This window comes from Barbatula barbatula, assembly GCF_947034865.1.
Source record: "Barbatula barbatula genome assembly, chromosome: 13".
NCBI classification, from domain to species: Eukaryota; Metazoa; Chordata; class Actinopteri; order Cypriniformes; family Nemacheilidae; genus Barbatula; species Barbatula barbatula.
In genome coordinates, this window is record NC_136776.1 from 18,006,438 (window position 1) to 18,020,549 (window position 14,112).

Below are 14,112 nucleotides of genomic sequence, written 5' to 3' on the forward strand. Positions count from 1 at the left end.
CGTACGTGTGTTTTTTAGATTAGATTAGATTCAACTTTATTGTCATTACACATATACAAGTACAGTGTAACGAAATGTAGTTTAGGTCTAACCAGAAGTGCAGTTAGCAAGTGCAGGATATTCAGTTAGAATAAATACAGAATACAATAGAGAGAATATAATACAGTGGGCATGGACTATAAAAATATTTTGCAGTAGGAATGTTCTATGAAAATATGACAGTAGGTATATACTATGAACAATATATACAGATGACTATATACTGTGAACATTAATGTACAGGTGGCTATGAACAGATAATAATTTAGATTAAAATAGTGCAAGTGACTATTTTAATCTAAATTATTATCTGTTCATATCCATGTGTTCGTGTTCGTGTGTGTGTGTGTGTGTGTTCGTGTGTGTGTGTGTGTTCGTTCGTGTATGTTCGTTCGTGTGTGTGTGTGTTCGTTCGTTCGTTCGTGTGCGTTCGTTCGTGTGTGTGTGTGTGTGTTCGTTCGTGTGTGTTCGTTCGTGTGTGTTCGTTCGTTTGTGTGTGTGTTTGTGTGTGTGTTCGCGTGCGTGTGTGTGTTCAAGTGCGTGTGTGTGTGTTCGTTCGCGTGCGTGTGTTTGTTCGCGTGCGTGTGTTCGTTCGCGTGCGTTTGTTCGTTCGCGTGCATTTGTTCGTTCGCGTGCGTTTGTTCGTTCGTTTGCGTGCGTGCGTGCGTTCGTTCGCGTGCGTTCGTGTGCGTCCGTTCGCGTGTGTGTGTGTGTTCGTTCGCGTGCGTGCGTTCGCATGTGTGTGTTTGGGGGTGATTTTGGGAACTCCTATGGATTTCGCTCCATCAGCTTCATGCTCGCGGACTCTCCATACCCCTGTACGCCCACCTGGTTCGTCCCCTATGAGCGGCAGACGGCCATCTCATAGTGGCAAGACTTCCTATAGGGATGATGACTCCATTTTTGTCGCTGCATTGGACAGCTGCCTGCTGGCATCGGATGCGGAAGACTCCTCTGATCTCCTGTCGTCAGGCAGTCGAGCTCCGGAGGAGACTGACGCTGAGATGTCGGCCATGCTCTCTCGCGCCAAAAAGCGTCGACTGAAGGGGAACGTCTCGGTAACGTCTGTAACCTCCGTTCCCTGATGGAGGGAACGAGACGTTGTGTCTTCATGCCCCAACGCTGCGCCGAATCACTACAGTGACCGGGATGCCCTCTCAGGTTCCTCAGTACAAAGCGTGAGTGAATGACTGCCGCCATCTTCCTTTATACCCGTATGTACGGGGCGGAGACTGGCGTGCGCGTGCCATTCGCCAAGCCCATTGGCGTTTTATAATTAATTATCTCGGAGAAGGTAGGTTCTCAAGATCAAACCCCAGTCAGTCTCTCTACACAACGTCTCGTTCCCTCCATCAGGGAACGGAGGTTACAGACGTAACCGAGACGTTTTTCATTGTGCATTTCTATTAATATCAATCCGATTGTCGGCTCGAGGCTCGCTCAGAGCGGGTGCAAGACCTGCGACAAACCGCTAACCCAGAAATGAATGATACAAAGTGACAACAGTAGGCCTACATACTATCTTTCAGCCAATACGTGAGGTGTGACATATCACAATTTGTATAATTAGAAATGAACGCGGAACGGAGAAAGTAAACCGCACAAGGCGGAAAATGTAACAACATTATTATTAATGATCTAGAACAGAGGCCCGTGTGAAGACGTAAACGAAAAAACGTTGTAAAATATGGGCTTTATATACGGTTTCATCGGTATTAAAGTGTGACAAAATGGTCTATTGAGCTGCGTTTAAATGACAAGCATTTAAATGTTTTGATTCTCCATGTCAGTAGGCTACAGCCTTTTAAAAACAGATTCCACTTCTCCGTTTACGAGTTTAGAGTGAATGTCTTTCCTGCAGGTGACAAATAAATGTGAGACGTCATAACACTGATAACTTGACACCAAACAAAGCGGAACATCTTTTATAAAAAGCACATTTTGGCATAGTAATGCTCCTAATTTATATAACATTCAATTTTACATATTAAAACACTGTAATGACCTCTCATTTAAATGACAAACAATAAAACTTTTCATATCATCTTTATCAGTACAGCACTTTATAAAGTAAGGTAAAAATCTCAATGCACACCTTTTGCGTTTCGGTAAAGTGTTGGGGCGATTCCTTCCTGCAGGAGGTGGAGGTTGATGGAAGTTGTGTGTGTGAAAATGGGCCATAGATGCTCAATATGTGCTCCTTTTGAGCTACTTGTTAAAACATGGGTTCGTAATTAAAGGTCCCATTCACCGCGATCAGATTTTCAACCGTTAGTTAGTGTGTAATGTTGCTGTTAGAGCCTAAACAATACCTGGAAAATGATAAAGCTCAAAGTTCAGTGCCATCCGAGATATTGTCTTTGTAGTCTTTGAAATGTGAATTCTGTCAGAGACTTGCTGGAATCGGACCCTTAACTTCCTGGGTACATGATGTCACTATTCCGAGTGCTTTTAATAACCTCTGCCCAAAGGAATATGCAAAAAAAGGGGTAAGGCCTTCCTTAGAAAAGAGGAAGAGCCTCTGAAGTGGTGTTTGGTAATCAGACATTGTAAACGTTTGACTGAGCTACGCGCTAAACTACCTTCACTTTCATCACAGTCCAACAGCTGATAATAGGAATTCAGCTTTATTATCCAAAAGGCAAAAGTAAGGCTTCTGTTATTAGTGTTAATTAATACATCCGGTCTGACGCCATTTGGTCCGGTGTCATTTCCCTCGCCATAGTAGAAAAAAATAACTATCGCTAACAAATATTTATGTTAATATGTTTGCACACTAAACCCACACTTGCTGTGGCTTCCACATTTAAAATACCTTTAAAAAGACTGATATTATAAAAAACGACTTTTTGCTTTATGACAACATATCCCCAATGTATGTGAATGTAGCCTACCAATGTTTATACGTGAAGGTTTATAACTTAATCCTGGGTTAACATATACGGGGTATATATAGATAATCCAACGATATTATAGAGCACATTCGGTTTTAAAGGAATCAAAGTTAAATCATGTTGGCTGGGTTTTGCTATTTTCTTTTAAGAATGACACACATCGCAATACACATAAGCAAACATGCCAAGGGTTTTGCACAGACACTGTGATCTCACTCGCTGTATTTCTCAATTCGCATAAAAAACACAGAGCGAATACTAGCATTAACGCCGCATTTGCAACCCAGCAATAAATTAAGAATAAATTACTGTCCCTACACTCCTTATATATTGAAAATGATTCAAACCGAATGAAGCATCGATTGAATGCATCAAGCAAATGTGGACCACTATTATACGCAACATTTAAAAAATCGAGACCGCGCTCATAAATCAACACTTGCGAGTGAAAATCACAAACTCCCGAGTCCAAGCAGATTGCTTGCACACGCGTGCAAACTGGGATTCTACACGCGCGCAAGTCATTTTGAGTTTTGGCTCTCAGGGGTTCGGGACACTACGACAATCCCAGTGGCCCCGCTATTACCTGGGACTCCAGTTGTGATTGGCTGTTGCTGCCAACCTCAAGTCGATGACAAAACGTTAGAGAAAAGGTGTGTTTAGAAAAGAGGTTGTTCATGTAATCATTTTGTGTTTTTTCGATAATGGATGATCAAAATTTGCATGTTAGTGATATAAATATAGTAGAAATGTTACCTGTTCATGTTTTACAAAGTACATAGTTATTTATTTAAGTTACACATAAGCTAAGTGTATATTGAATCATTGTGTACACAGTCTCCAGACTCACATTATCAACAATATTAGATAACGTTTTAATATTTTGTTATAGAAATTAAGGTCAGATGCCAAAGACAAACAATGCTAACATACACTCATGACGTTATGTAAAACTACATAATCATATTCCTAACCTTTAACTTTGTAACACTACGTAACACATGGACAGGTAACTTTTCTACTATATTTATATCACTTGCATGCAAATTTTGATCATCCATTATCGAAAAAACACAAAATGATTACATGAACAACCTCTTTTCTAAACACACCTTTTCTCTAACGTTTTGTCATCGACTTGAGGCCGGCAGCAACAGCCAATCACAACCGGAGTCCCAGGAAATAGCGGGGCCACTGGGATTTGTTGTCGTAGTGTCCCGAACCCCTGAGAGCCAAAACTCAAAATGACTCGCGTACGTTTAGAATCCCAGTTTGCACGCCTGTAGAATCCCAGCGTACACGAGCAATCTGCTTTGACTCTGGAGTTTGTGATTTTCACTCGCAAGTGTTGCTTTATTATGGGATGATTTTCGACTCAAAATGATTAACAAATGCACGCACAGTCATCCGTGAACGTGATACACGTTTCATTTGTATTTTACGATTCACAAACAAATGCCTTATGATTTGATTCTGTGAAATTTATATTTGAATAAACACGAAGCGATTTGTACAAATAGAGGCAGATTTGTGATCGCAATGTTTTATTTTGTGTTCATGTATATCAGTGGTGTGCGGTGGACTTAAAAAATGAGGAGGCAGATTTCTACCCATGTAATTTTTGTTCATCTCTGTACTATTAACAAGTGCGTTTGTCAGTCATTTCAGTGTTTATGTGTGAAAAATTCCTTTTAATTACTACAAGTTCATTACAGTATGTACTTCTGATTTTTGTAGTTTTATATTTTCCCTGCTTTGGGAAAAGGTACATCAACACCACCTTCATCTTCCTCTGGTACTATATTTCCTATATAAGAATTACATCATTACCAGGGCAAGACGGAATCTGCAGACTTTTTTTGTTAATTCTGCGCAGAATTTTTTTCTTAATCTGCCGAATAGTTTTTATATTGTTTGAAATATGTTATAAGTTGAAAAAAGGTTTTAAAATAAATTTGTTAAAAGATTTGAGAGAATGGGCTTTAAACTTTACAAAATAAAAGCATTTACAAATCAGCTGTCAAAATTGCAATTAAACCTAAATAAAAACGTTATCAACATGTTTTATAAACACCATTATTGAATATAGACCTACTTGTTTATTTATAATATACATTTAACATGCAGAATGACATATTTTTATAATGATAATCATACATGTAAATGCTGTTCACAGCTTTAAACTATGATGATCTCAGTCGTGTTTTTGACTACTTTAATGGATCTTTCAGTGTTACTGTCTCAGAACATGAGATGAAGAAGAAAGGAATTTATGTGGAAAAAAACATAAGCGCTTTAACAAACTTGTTCGCTCATTGCATTATTGTGTGTGAGTTTGCTGCGTCTTACGCAGCGCATCTTAAACCCAAGTTTTATGTGTAGGCTAAGCTTGCTTTTATCAACAAAAACATGTGATGCAATACGAACACGACAACCATATCATGTGGACATTTATATAGACAGGCTGCTTCATTAGTGGTTTTTACTTTTGCTTTGCGTGAGGTAAAATTCGCTTGTTCTGTAGCCTATTTTAGAAACGATTACGATCTATTAGATTAGCTTGAGAAGTAGACTGTGGGTGTCTTTGGAATCGATCACGCCATAAAATCATCAGATTGAAACACTAAACAGCAGAGTACTTGATGCTTACTCTTCCGCGGAAATATGGTCCGCGGACGCGCATTCCGTCTGGCCCTGATCATTACCAATACCATCAATTTAATTATTAGCAGTCCCAGAAATATTCAAAGCATTTAAGAGATCAAATCAAATAGATGTGACTTACTTTAAACTTGCTCTTATCCTGAGCAAGCCTTATCACAAGCAAACGTTTTTGAACAAATCTGAACCACGTAATATTCTGTCAACAATCGATAACTCCTCTGCCTCTGCCATCTGCGAAACGAATCCTAAACTCCGATTAATACAACTAATAAAACTATTTAATTAACGTTCAATCTAATTTAGCGCCCGCAGTTTAAAATGAATGACGAAGACGAGCAGGAAGGCGGGATCTCGCTGATGAGTTATCCAATCATAGCCCGTTGGAGGCATTGCCTCCTCTCACGTGACTTTTCTCCATTCTCTTCAATTACCCCCACTCAAACTCACGGCACGCTTTAGCGGGTATGTGTAAAGTCAATGAGCTTAGAGGAGGCAAGAGAAACGCTGCCTCCCTTTGGATTTCTTTCGAGCGGGGTCGCTGTTTCACACTGTTTTATACGCTGATTGATCTCATATTTCGCTTAATACATTCTATCAGCTGTCCTATTTTATTTCTGAAATGTTAATAATATTCTCATTCGATTATTTTCGAGGGGGAGGGGAGGCACCCGCCTCCCTTGCCTCCTCGGAGGAAACGCCCCTGATGTATATTGATTTTGCGCATACCAATGAGAAGTTGTGCATTTGTGGATCCTGTGATGCGCGTTCATACATCCTGTTCGGTTCATTTGGATTTTGAGACTTTCTTTACGCGGTTTTGCATTGGACAATCCACACACACGCAACTGCAGATCCATGCGCAACCGTGCAGAAAATAAGAACTACCACTATATGGCAGGCTTACGGAAACCATAGGTGCTGGTCATATCATTAGAATATCATCAAAAAGTTGATGCATTTCACTATTTCCATTAAAAAAGTGAAACTGGTAAATTATATTAATTCATTACACGCAGACTGATATATTTCAAATGTTTATTTATTTTAATTTTGTGATGATTTAACTGACAACTAATTAAAATACCAAATTGATAAGGCGTTTTAATCTCAAAGACAAAGCATTTTCTCATAAAGTTAATAGATGCAGTTATTACAGTTACAGTGCAGTAGATGAGTTAATGCAGTACCAGTACACAGTTCTGTAGTGCAAATGATGCAGTGTGTGTATGTATATCTTGCCTGAATCAGAATCTAAATTGATAAGGCGTTTTAATCTCAAAGACAAAGCATTTTCTCATAAAGTTAATAGATGCAGTTATTACAGTTACAGTGCCGTAAAATACAAATGAAACGTGTATCACGTTCACGGATGACTGTGCGTGCATTTGTTAATTATTTTGAGTCGAAATTCATCCCATACTTTATGAGCGCGGTCTGTATTTTTGTGTTCGAGTGTGGGTTTTGCGGTTTGTATTTTACGTGCAAGCTCCCTCACTGTGCTTGCGCTGCTGTAATTCACTTGCGCGCTGGGTTCACACGCTCACAGAGTTTTGTCCAAATTCTGACGCCATAGTAAGAGTAGATGCTTTCTGTGTCTACATCAGATGCAACTGGGGTGACAGCACGGCTTGTTCCAATGGGATTGTCACAGCGCGCCGCATCAAGTGGACAAAATGGCAAATTATAATGGGTTCTTATACATTTTATTGTCTTTTGTGTTGTGTCAGGTGAAGATACTGTGTTAGTTTATCTAATATTTGCAAACAACAAAACCACTGCAAACGTATAAATTATGAATCAATCAGAAGCTTGTTTCAGAGGGTTGCGTCCTCCGGAGGTCCCATTTACAGGCCATATTGCTGTCTTCTTAAAATAACCCTAATAAACTATTATATTACCCATTTGAAAGCTGTAAAATGTGGAACTCCCAGAAAAAGACAAGACCTGCAAATCCGTATCCACAGTTTTGCAATCCGTACCCACAAATTCATAAAGCGTGCGCACGCTTTCATAATTTGTTCCCACAGTTTTACAAATTAGACCGTAATTTGACCTAAAACGTTTAAAATAATATCTTCATTAATTATGTTTTCATAAACTTTAAATTAGTTAATTGTACGGCCATTGTGCATCTCTATCGTCAATTTGTTAAAACAATGCACACATTGACAAAGTCAATGCACGTGAGCTCCACATTGGAGTGTTGAAGCACTAGTATGCAACAAGCAGATTCGTGATTTCTGTCTTTCAACTTTCCTGTATTTATTGTAACATAGACTAGGTTTTATTCTTCAAGTCCTTGTGAAATTTGACTACAAATAGACTTTGGAAAATTGTGACACGGTGATCTTTGCCAAACCTATATCTGGACCAATGTCAGGACTCTTTTTTTTTTTTTTTAATAGAAACAAATGTGCATTTCTTCTATATTTCTCTTTAAAGCTGAAAGACGGCAAAAAACAAAGCTTAATTTAAATATAAAAATGTTTAGTATGTTGCATTGCATCCAAACTATGTCAATTTGATTTCAAACACATTTATTTAAGGGGTCATATATGGTACACGAATTTGTTTTTCTCTGTGTCTTTGGTGTGTTATCAGTTGCCCATTCAAAGTATAAGACGCGTAAAGAAGCGAATAGTCATCAGAAATCTGCTATATACCCTGCTACCCTGCTGAGAAAACATCCATCAGCAAACAATTGTCAGCACCTCAGGCCTTGGTACACACTACCCTCACTTCAAACATTGAATTCTCCCCTTTCATCCAACCGACTGACACGTAAGTCACCAGACTTCCCTCTAGCCACCCCACCCTGTCCCCTTGACCCAGTCACCTCCCATTTCCTTTAGGACATATCCAGCACACTCACACCTGCACTCACACACATCATCACCACCGGCTCACCGTCACTTTTCCATCCACATTCAAACAGGCCCAGGTCACACCCCACAGTTATATACCTATCTCTCTCCTCCCATTTATTGCTAAAACTCTTGTAAGGGCGGTTTTCAAACAGGTGTCTTCCTTCCTATCCCAGAAAAAAACTACCAGATCACAAGCAGTCTGGCTTCAAAACAAACCTGTCCGCTGAGACAGCACTTCTATTGGTCACAGAAGCTAGTCAAGGGGGAATCTACATCCTTGGTCCTGATTCTGCTAGACCTATCAGCAGCGTTTGACACTGTTAATCACCAAAAACTTCTAGCGAGCCTGTCGTCTCTAGCAATCTCAGCCTCCCCTCTCTGGTTCAAATCCTACCTCTCCGGCAGATCCTTTGACGTGGAGGGGCTCGCTGGCCACTGCTCACCACATGATCACTGGGGTCACTCGGAGATTTGTGCTTGGACAGCTGCTTTTTTCCATCTACACGACATCCTTGGGACCCATCATACAGGCACACGGCACCCAGATCTACATCTTGTTTCACCCAGAAGATACCACTGTTGCAGCTCACATAACAGCCTGCCTAGAAGACATCTCAGCTTGGATGAAAGAGTATTACCTTCAGCTTAACCCGGGCAAGACAGAACTACTCGTGTTTCCGGCACACCCCACGGTGCAAAACGATCTCACCGTCCAATTTGGCAATACCACGATTCCTCCTTCCAAAACAGCCAGGAACCTCAGTCATAATTGACGGACAGTTGTCCTTCTATGATCACATTGTAAAGACAACGTGATCATGCTGTTATGCCTTATTCAACATTAGAAAGGTTAGACCCTATCTCACAGAGTGTTACGTGTTTAAATATGTGAGCGGGATGATTACGCAACATCTGCATGAGCTATTTATTGTCATGTGTGCGAGTAGCAGAAACCACCAGAAATACCGAACTCAACGTTAAAGACGTTTAATTATGACTTGAGTTACCCGGACAAATACCAAAAACAAACATTGTAAATGTAAAGATTGTCACCAAATCAATGAAATAATCAAAACCTAATAACCCTTTTTACCCATAGCTGGTTTAAAACGCAGCAGCACGCCTTGTCTTCCAACAGCCCAACAGGGCTCATGTGACGCCCCTTTCATCTCTCTCCACTGGCTACTGTTTGAAGCCCTTATCAGATTCAAGTCACTGATACTTGCCTACAGGACTATCACTGGATCTGCACCGGCATACCTTCACACCCTCCTACACCCCATTAAGAACCCTGCGTCCAGCAAACAAGCGGTGTCTTGCCCTATCATAAGGGCAATAAATCGCTTTCCCGTTCATTATGACCGAGGCTTTTATTCTGTGAATGCAATTTACAAAACCGTGCAAACAGATTTTGAAACGTGGGCACATATTATGAATTTGTGGGTACAGATTTCATAGACTGGTGGGGCCTTTTTCAAAACCGAGAGCACGTTTTGGAAACTTGTGGGTACAGTTTAGAATCTGTGCTCACTTCTGATTAAATCCTTTGGATAAAAGCGTCTGCTAAATGACTAAATGTAAATGTAGATCAGTGTCATTGTGAGATCTCTAATCTGGATCAACCTGCTCCAGAGCTGGTTAGCCTTGCAGACTATGTAACCATGGGGATGAACACAGATTAAAGCCAAATTACTTTCGTGGTCCCTTAAACTCAGGTTGGGGCAAACTAGATCTAAATTTACCTGACTGGCCATCTAAACCACCTTCATGGTATAAGCCCCAGGTGTTATAAGGTAAATGTTGTTTATGATAGTGTCCACCACAAGGGGGCCCAAGCTGACTTACGCTGTTCTTATTTTCCTTTTTTTCCCTTTTTTATATTTCATACATGTCAAGTCCAAAAATCAAAACGTCTCAAATAATTTATTGGGTAGAAATTTAGTTTCTGTGAGTGGGAAAAAGGTCAAGAACCCCTGCTTTAAAATGGTGTATATTTGGGACCTCTACTAGACTAATATCAGCTTTTATTTTCATGTTTCATCCCTTGGTGATCGTGGACACCTGAAGCTGACAGTTCCAGTTCGCCCTCATGATCTCCTCGGCCGGATGACCTTTTTCTATATGCTTTCGAGTTGAATTGAGATAAAATAAAAAAATAAATTTTATGGTATTATGGCCAAATCCTACACAAATTATTATTTTGTCATTATTACTAAGTGACTTAACATCTCATTGGCTCAGTTCATAAAGCCGGATGCTAAATAAGGGCATTCAAATTGAAATGGCCGTTCTGATTATAAATTTTTATTATTCAGATTTGATATTGATTTAACTTAAGTCATATTTTGATTCAATATTACAGATGACTATTTTCTTGGTGACTGTTACTAAATTATGTCTACTAAACTGAATACACACACTTGCTTAATAGCTATATCAGCATATTGGTCAATTTTGTTAGTGTATATGTGAACAACTTCTACGCTAAAATCAGCTTTTGTTTCCATGTTTCATCTCTGGCACACTTGAGGCTGACAGATTCAGCTCTGCTTTAGCCCGATGTGCATCCCAGCTCCGGTTCGGCCTGGTGATCTCTGCCTGATGACATTTCTCAGTAAATGATAACCTATTTGATACATGTGAACCATGGTGGTAAGTTAGAGCCTTCAGGTTAAATTAGCTAGTTTTGGTTAACCTTGATTTATTAAAATAGTTCAAGTTTAATGCATCTAAAAACTGCCTAATAACACAATGAATATGAGTGTGCATTAACAGAATAAACTTTGCTTTGTTTTCAGACGGTATGTTTGAATCTTGACTTTTTGCTGTTTTGATATGTTATTAAAAATTCTATATTTATCCCAAAACAACTTGTGATGTTTTGGATTTTTCTTCAGCCTTTTAGAAATGTGATGTACACTAACATTGTTTTGGCTAGCTAAACACATGGTCATTTGTCAATTTGAATTTCTAGAAATTTGTATAAAAAATATCTATTTAAACCATTCCTGGCTCATGAATTAAAGTCTATTCCAGATGCAAATTGTTCAAGTATTTAACATTCGAATGCAATAAACATCATGAGCAAAAAAACGTCACCTAAACAACTGAATATTACTGCTGAACATGCACAACCACAGCATCAAATACACACATAGGAATGCATCGAGTTGTGTATGTAAATGTACCTATAGGGGGCGATGTTGTACTTTCGTACAATTCTAGTAAAAGTGCCGTAATAATAAAAATTGTACACCCACAATAATTTGCATTGTTAAATGTATTAAAAAAACATACTGTACAAGTTTTACATCGTATTTAAATCATGCGCCAGAACGACAATAACGTAAGTGCGCGAAAATGCTCCATTGAATTTACAAGTGTGTGAGGCTTCTCGGACCGCTCGGCGATCTCTACGAAAAGTATCGCGAGATCGATTGAAAAGCGGAGCGCATCAAATCCCTCTCGCGATACTCCATTGTCATACTCCGATCGGTTTGCGCAGCGCCGCATGAAGTCGTGTGTTGTAGGGATGGGCGATACCAATTATTTTCTTTCCGATCCGATACCAAGTACTTTCAGGACAAGTATCGTCGATATCGATACCGATACTAGAATGAAATGTTTTTATGTGAGTGATTTTATATAGTTTTTTGACCATCATCATTCATATTAAATAAACTGCAATGGACATTTTTTTTTACATTTATAAAAAATACTGAACATTATTCATTAAATAAACAAAGATAACACTGTAGGCTATATAACAAATTCACGTCACACAAAAGTAAATGTTGACATTCTCCTCTTCATCCTGTTTTTCTTGGACTGATCAAAATCTATTTTAGATCAAAAACTAACAAATAATAATATAAAAAACTAATAACAGTCAATGGACTGGAATGCACTGAAAATCAAACCATGGATGTCTGAGAGGCTACAAACACTTCAAATTATTTACATGTCAAATCAGCTGAACTTCAGGTTGAATCTTACATTTAAGTTGCAGTCTTCATTTGTGCTACTAGAGCTGTGCATTCACTGTGCGGGTGCCACCGAAACCTGGATTATTGCCTGACCCAGTGTGAGATCGAGCTCTGTGTCTCCTGTCTTTAGGGATCTGGCTTCTGGAAGATTTCAGCAAGCCTTGAGTGGGGTAATGTGCAATATGAGTGTGTTTTTATGGGTTTAAAGTAATACAGCTTTCATACTGGTTCCTGTGGGGTTTGCTCTGACTTTCATTTGCCTGGTTGTTACAGTATAAAAGAGCACTAGGAAACAGGCTGTGTGTGCGCGACGAGCACAGTATATTGATGTTGCTACAATATACAAATGATCTGTTTTTACAAAACGTTCAAGGTCTGTGTTTTGTGACCTGATGGGAGAACTTTGTTTTTTACATATTGTAAATCTGCAGTGTTTGGGCTCAATTTTCTTTTACGTAGATATAACTAGATGCCCTTTCTATATATATATATATATTTTTTTATTGCTCAAAACTACTTACTGTATATATAGCATTAATAATCACATGATAAAAAAATACAACTGTTATTATATATATATATATATTATTGCTCACAGCTACTTACTGTATACATAGCATTAATAATCACATACGAAAAAAATACAACTGTAATTATCTGAGATTTTCTTTTCAATGTCCACTAATATTGTTCAATAAGAAAGTTATTCTTACCAGTGGCGTGGTTCTGTATTCCTGAAGCTTGGCGATGATGGTCTTTTCGCCCACCCGAACAGCCTCATCCATGGCTGTCCTATCATTATAGTCACGGGTGTCCATGTCCACCCCTGACAGATACCAGGCATGCAGTAGAGCATACTCACTCGTTCGTACTGCTCTGTAGAGGGACAGTTGAAACAAAACCATTTGTGGCTCATAGATGTGACCAGATAATATCTGTAACACCGTCTCTTAGCTTTTGTTTGCATATAAAGCCGTTTTATATAAAAGTCACTTGCCACAAACACTAAGCCAAGAAAGGTTGATTTGTAGTTTAACGTTCAAGAAACTGTCATAGCGTTGTGTCACATCTTCCAGTGGCATTGCACGGGAGCTCTTAAAATGTGTCTACATTAACAGTCAGTTTGTTAATTGTCAGGACCTGGGCTCAAACTCCGGTCTCTTGTGTAAGGGATAGGGCCGAAGGCAAAAGTAGTATTTTCACCCAAGTAAGTAATCCAAAAGGTGGAGAGGTAAATCCACAGAGTTACAAAATCAAAAAATGCCTCGTGATCAAAAACAGGACAAAACTGAAAAGAGCAGGGTTCACTGTATTTTAAATTGTTATTGTATTTTATTTTACTGTGAAGCACTTTGTGATTTTTATCTGTGAAAAGTGCTATATAAATAAATGTTACTTGCTTACCTTTTTCGAGGGTGCTCCTTTGTAATGTAATGGCATTACTTTGAAATGACAATGAAATAAATATGTGATAACAATTGTGCACAATACAAATTTGCTGTCAGGAAATTATATTAATATATTCTTTCTATTCGGATTCTACAATCTGACACAAATATAATGGAAATGTAATATTCTGCGACGGCACAATTATGGCCTTTATGTGTGGGGTGTGAATTTTGAAAGAAAGTGTTTTAATAAAATGTATATTTGATTAATTGT

At 38.8% G+C, this 14,112-nt stretch overlaps 1 protein-coding gene across 1 annotated transcript in view; it reads left to right on the forward strand.

Moving 5' to 3' along the window:
- Nucleotides 1-10,947, forward strand: part of LOC306902664 (uncharacterized protein) — a 16,740-nt gene extending 5,793 nt beyond the window's left edge. Inside the window, exon 7 of the mRNA XM_079471424.1 lies at nucleotides 10,532-10,947. The gene's annotated coding sequence lies outside the window, so the exon portion shown is untranslated. The remainder of the gene's footprint in view (nucleotides 1-10,531) is intronic.
- The last annotated feature ends 3,165 nt before the right edge of the window (nucleotides 10,948-14,112 follow it).